Raw genomic sequence first — 7,135 nt, 5'->3', positions numbered from 1 at the left:
GTTGATGAACAGCAAGGGAGCGACCGTTGGATTCAACAACCATCTAATCTGAAGGCTTGGAATTTCAGCGCTGTGGTGCTTGGCAGAGACTTCAGATTTTGATGTTCTGTGAAGGAGCGACCATCGGATGCTTCTGGGAACTGATCTGACGGCTGAGAACGGAGGCGCTTTTGTGTGTAGAAAATGAGGTTGTGCGCACCATTCTTCGCGGCTTCCTTGCGTAATTTCTCCCGGCTTTTCACTACTTTTCTGCTCTTTTCGCTCCGCGACTCATCCGAACTTTATTTATTACCTAAAAATGCAAAATTAATTAATAAAAATATTTATTCTTGAAAACAATGAAAATACAGAATATGGGGTAAAATGTAGAATTACTGCACAAAAGATGAGTTAAAATGCCAACAAAAAGGGATAAATATATACAATATTTGGCGCTCATCAAATACCCCCAAACCTGAATTTTACTTGTCCTCAAGTAAAACAAAACTAAGGAAATCCTAACTATACCACTGTCGCTGGTCTCTCGAATGCATTTAGCGTATGCACTAAGCCTTTTAAACCACTAAGTGTCCCTAGTGGACGAGTTGAAGTCTCGTGAAGGTTTGCTTAGAACGTACCTACAAAGTTCTAGGTCAAAATATAAGCTCATATTCCATCAAACGTGACATGTGCAAAACAGTTTAAGCTCACAGCAAAATGGAGATGTCAATCTAGCTATCGAAGGCACAATCCTAGCACTGATAACAAATAAGGACATGTGATAAGAGTGTAAAGTGTATCTACACATGTGTAAAGAAAGATCTGAAGTCATGACTACTAATCACCAAGAGATAGTTTCTCAGGCTAAGAACTGAGGTCGAAATCTAGCTAGCTGTCCGGACTTTACGAGAATTGTGAATGAGTTGGAGGTATTTCACAATTTCTCGCGTTGTACACCAATGGCATACACCCTCCTTGCTTATTACAACGAAACAACAAAAGATGACTATTTACATGACTCTTATTTACATTGACTATTCTCTTTTTATTTTTTGAACAAGAGATGATGGAATTGATAAATACTTGATTTTTTTGGTATTTTTCTGATATATTTTTTTTTTTTTTTTTTTTTTTTTTTTTTTTTTTTTTTTTTTTTTGCAGCACAAGGAAACACTTTTGATACAAAACAAAAAGAAACAAAAATTACATGACACTTTGCAAGAGGTAGCCCTTTTTGATGCACCCAGTTAAATTCGATGGTTGTCTTTCTTAATGTAACCTCCACCTTCTATCCCAACCAACCAAAGAACAAGCTAGTCCAGTTTCGTTCAGTATTCTAAAGTGATTGGCAATCGTAACTTCCTATCCAACACCTTGAAGATCGAGGCCATACATGTATTGGTAGATCGTGCGCGTGCAAATTTCTTATCACTATGTGAATTGTGCTAGAATCAGGGTGCCTAAATATCTAGACTAAGACTCCTAATAAAAATACATATTTGCACAAGAGTCAGCATTTCAAGGTAAATGAGCTCCATTTTTATGATTTTTTTCAATTTTTTAATTTTTTTGAATTTTGATTTTTTTAATTTTTTTGGAATTTTTCAATTTTTTTCAAAAAGAAGAAGGAGTTCGTTTTCAATTATAGCATATTATCATGGCATCTACTCTATACCCCCAAACCTAAACTAAACATTGTCCTCAATGTTTCAAAGTGTGGAAAGAATTATAAAACAATATATGAAGAGGAACATGCTGAGTAGAGTAAAAGGAGAGAGAATACCCGATTGTACGGTGGTAGCTCGATTAAAACTCCGTTATTTCAAGGCAAAAATCCATCATATTAGCAGTCACAATGGATGAGCACAAAATATACACAAAAGGAAATTTAACTAACACATTATCTACAAGAAAATTTTGGTTTTTAATGGGGTTGGACTTTTTGGAAAAAATTTTGTTTTGTTGGGAAAACGACAAATTTTGGTTTTGATGGGAAAGATTTGGAAAACATTTTGGTTATTTAGGGAAAGAGTGGACCAGTTTAGTCCACATAGACTGGGTCCTCCAGGTCGGTTGTTTCAATGTCGGGTGGAAATGGCTCAAGGAATGGCTTTAATCTCTGCCCGTTGACTTTGAAAACGTTCTTGTTGGAGACATCCTCCAACTCTACAGCTCCATGAGGAAAAACTGTGCGTACTAGGTACGGACCCTTCCATCTGGAACGCAGTTTTCCTGGAAAAAGATGTAATCGGGAGTCATACAGCAAGACTTTCTGACCAGGAGTGAAGGATTTGCGTAGAATACGCTTATCATGAAACATCTTCATCTTCTGCTTGTACAGCTTGGCACTGTCATAAGCCTCATTTCTCAATTCTTCCAACTCTTTGAGTTGAAGTTTCCTTTGAATTCCAGCTTCGTCCAGAGAAAAGTTCAGCTCTTTGATTGCCCAGTAGGCACGATGTTCTAATTCCACAGGTAGATGGCACGGCTTTCCATACACTAGACGATAGGGGGACATGCCAATTGGTGTCTTGTAAGCTGTTCTATAGGCCCATAAAGCATCATTCAATCTCAATGACCAATCTTTCCTGGACGGGTTGACCGTCTTCTCCAGAATGTGCTTAATTTCCCTATTAGACACTTCCACTTGTCCACTAGTCTGAGGGTGGTACGGAGTAGCAACCTTGTGAGTTATGCCATACTTGCGTACTAAAGACTCAAAGTACTTGTTACGAAAATGTGAACCGCCGTCACTGATGATAGCTCTAGGGGTACCAAAACGTGAAAATATGTTCTCTTTTAGAAATGAAAGTACCACCTTGTGGTCATTTGTTCTGGTTGCTATGGCTTCTACCCACTTAGAAACGTAATCAACTGCAACTAGAATGTACAACTTGCTGTCAGACATGGGAAATGGACCCATGAAGTCTATCCCCCAAACATCAAAAATCTCCACAATCAAAATGGGGTTCAATGGCATCATGTTTCTCCTCGAAATGCTTCCTAGCTTTTGACAGCGTTCACAAGCAACACAATAATCATGGCAATCCTTGAACAATGATGGCCAATAGAATCCACACTGCAAGATCTTTGCAGCAGTTTTCTTGGCACTGAAATGGCCTCCACATGCTTGGTCATGACAGAAAGATATCACATCTTTCTGTTCAGTGTTGGGGACACATCTCCTAATGATTTGGTCTGGACAGTACTTGAACAAATATGGGTCATCCCAAAGGAAATGTTTGACTTCAGCCAGGAATTTAGAGCGGTCTTGTCTCGACCAACGTGAGGGCATCCTACCTGTAGCGAGGTAGTTAACAATATCAGCAAACCAAGGAAGGTCTGAGATAGACATCAGCTGTTCATCTGGGAAGGATTCTCTAATCAGCTCAGATTCATCAATAGACTCTAAAGTTAATCTAGACAAATGATCAGCAACCACATTCTCACATCCTTTCTTATCACGGATTTCGAGATCGAATTCCTGTAATAAGAGTATCCATCGAATAAGGCGAGCTTTAGCATCCTTCTTGGAAAGAAGATACTTCAAAGCCGCATGGTCTGTGTATATGATGATCTTAGACCCTATCAGATAAGATCTAAACTTGTCTAATGCGAAAACGACGGCAAGCAATTCCTTCTCGGTAGTTGAATAATTGAGTTGGGCATCATTAAGGGTTTTGCTAGCATAGTATATCACATATGGTAGTCTATCAACTCGCTGTCCTAAGACAGCACCAACAGCATAATCAGAGGCATCACACATAAGTTCGAACGGAAGCTTCCAATCGGGTGGTCGGACTATAGGAGCGGTAGTGAGAAGGGTTTTTAATTCCTCCCATGCCTTCACACAGGCAGCATCGAAATTGAAGGCAACATCTTTGGAGAGAAGACTGCACAGAGGTCTGGAAATTTTGCTGAAATCTTTGATGAATCGCCGGTAAAAACCAGCATGACCTAGAAATGATCTGATCTCCTTCACAGAGCAAGGTTGTGGTAGATGTTGAATGAGGTCAACTTTAGCTTTATCCACTTCAATTCCTTTCTCTGAGATGATGTGTCCTAGAACTATTCCTGAATTCACCATAAAATGGCATTTTTCCCAATTTAGAACAAGGTTCTTTTCTTTACATCTGGATATCACGAGGGCAAGATGCTTCAAACACTCGTCAAACGAGGAACCAAAAACAGAGAAATCATCCATAAAGATCTCGAGAAAACTATCTATCATGTCAGAAAAAATGCTCATCATGCAACGCTGAAAAGTAGCAGGTGCATTACACAACCCGAAGGGCATACGTCTATAAGCAAACGTCCCAAATGGACACGTGAATGTAGTTTTTTCCTGATCTTCCGGAGCAATGTGAATTTGGTTATAACCGGAAAAGCCATCTAGAAAGCAGTAGTGACTGTGTCCAGACACACGTTCTAGCATTTGGTCAATGAAAGGGAGCGGGAAGTGATCCTTCCTTGTTACTGTGTTCAACTTCCTGTAGTCGATGCATACTCGCCATCCTGTGATTGTACGAGTGGGGACTAATTCATTCTTGTCGTTCTGAACAACAGTAATGCCTGACTTCTTAGGCACAACTTGAATGGGACTAACCCATTTGCTATCGGGAATTGGGTATATGATGCCTGCATCAAGTAGTTTCAGGATCTCTCCTTTGACTACATCTCTCATGTTAGGGTTAAGTCTCCTTTGCATTTCCCTCGATGGTTTGGCATTCTCTTCAAGGTTAATGTGGTGCATGCAAATGGTGGGACTAATTCCTTTGAGATCTGAGATGGTCCATCCTAAGGCCTCTTTGTGTTCCTTAAGTACTTCTAAAAGCTTACTTTCCTGTTCCGTGTCTAAACATGATGAAATAATGACAGGTAAAGTATCAGAAGAACCTAGGAATGCGTACTTCAACGTACTAGGCAATGTTTTCAATTCAAGCTTGGGTGGCTCAACAATGGATGGAATAAGCTCGGAATCAGAGAATAGGGGTGGTTCCACTTCATATTTCCTCTCCGTGACGTCCATTTGAGGTACAGATTCTAGCAGAGATAGGACGTCACTACAGTATGCATCATCATAGAAATTAGGGTTAAAGTTCTCCATACATGCTTGAAAGGGGTCAACGGATAGAATGTTAGTCAACGAATCTTGCATTAATCCTTCAATCATATTAACTTCGTGTATATCATCATCATCAAGATTCACAGGTTGTTGACTAATATCGAACACATTCAATTCTACCGTCATGTTACCAAAAGACAGTTTTAACACTCCATTCCGACAATTAATGATCGCGTTGGACGTAGCCAAGAAAGGACGTCCTAAGATGACAGGAATGTGACAGTCTGGGTTTTGTACAGGTTGAGTGTCTAAGACAATGAAGTCTACGGGAAAATAGAATTTGTCAACCTTGATCAAAACATCTTCCACCACCCCACGAGGAATCTTGACAGAGCGGTCTGCCAGTTGTAGAGTGATAGAAGTTGGTTTCAACTCCCCAAGACCTAACTGCTCATAAACAGAATATAGCAGTAGGTTAACACTTGCACCTAGGTCTAATAACGCTTTATTGACCGTGTGTTCTCCTATAGTGCAAGAAATTGTTGGACATCCTGGATCCCTAAACTTGGGTGGAGTTTTGTTCAGAATGATGGAACTCACCTGCTCAGCTAAGAAAGCACGTTTTTGCACATTGAGTTTGCGCTTTTGAGTGCACAAGTCTTTGAGGAATTTAGCATAAGCAGGGATTTGCTTGATTGCTTCAAGAAAAGGAATGTTGATGTTGACTCTCTTGAACAGATCTAACATCTCATTGTAATGGGTACTTTTCTGTTGATAGATCAATCTTTGAGGAAATGGAGCAACAGGAAGATGAGTTGGCAAAGGGACATTCACAGCAGTAGAATTGTCAGATTTTCCAACTTGCTCAGATTCTTTGGTTTTCTGGGGTTGTGGAGATAACGTGGAATTTGCATCAGACTCATTAGGTTCGCCTACGTTGTTCTCGATGACTTTACCACTTCGGAGGGTGGTAATGGCATGGATTTGATCAGGTGAGGTTTCAGTGCAGGATGTTGTGCCTGTTTGAAATATCCTCTTTGGATTTTGTTGGGGTTGGCTCGGAAGTTTACCCTTTTCTCTCTCACATATTTGATCCATCTTTTGATCTAGATTTTTCTGACTTTGCATCAAACTCTGAAACATTTCCTCTAAGGTGGACAATCTCTTGTCGGTATTGTGCTGAGGATATGATTGTTGTTGAGAGTTTGATTGTTGCTGAGGGTTTCTCGGGTGTTGATAACCTTGATTGTTCTGATATCCCTGATTGTTTTGATAGCTCTGATTGGGTTGAGATGGTCCTCCTTGAGTGGGCCCTTTTGACCATGAAAAGTTAGGGTGGTTTCTCCATCCTGGATTGTAGGTCTGTGAATAAGGGTTATGCTCTGGTTTTTGAAACATGGCATGTGCCTGTTCAAGCCTAGACTCCTGGACTGCAAGCAAATCTGGACAATTTTGGAATTGATGGTTGGGGTCGTTACAAGCAGCACAAATAGATGAAGCGACATGTTCTCGGAGAGTAGTGGTGGAAGGTTTTGAATTTTTATGTAGTTCTAACTCTTCTAATCTCCTAACTATTGATGCCATGTTTGCTCTACCCTCAAAATCCGCTTCAATCCTAAAAGCCTTTGCTTCGGATGTAGTATTTATGGTTTCACGGATGGATTCCCACTGTTGCGTCTTTTCAGCTACTTCAATCAAGAAGTCCCAAGACGCGTCAGCAGTTTTATCTACGAATAGACCATTACACATCGACTCAACCGTTGTTCGGGTGGACACATCTAGACCTTCATACAAAATTTGCACAAGTCTCCATTTTTCAAAACCATGATGGGGACATTGGAGCAATAATTCATTGAATCTCTCCAGGTATCTAGCTAAGGTCTCACCTTCTAATTGCACAAAGCTATTCAGACTTTGACGAATTGTCGCAGTCTTGTGGTTCGGGAAAAACTTTTTGAAAAACTCCTTTGTGAGGTCATCCCATGTCATGATGGATTGAGGCTGTAAAGCATAGAGCCAGGCCTTTGCCTTATCTTTCAGGGAAAAAGGAAAAAGCCTTAACTTCAGGGTTTCGTCGGTCATTTGAGTGAA

This window comes from Papaver somniferum, chromosome 5, assembly GCF_003573695.1.
Source record: "Papaver somniferum cultivar HN1 chromosome 5, ASM357369v1, whole genome shotgun sequence".
Classification (NCBI taxonomy): domain Eukaryota; kingdom Viridiplantae; phylum Streptophyta; class Magnoliopsida; order Ranunculales; family Papaveraceae; genus Papaver; species Papaver somniferum.
Note: the sequence above shows the minus strand (reverse complement) of the source record.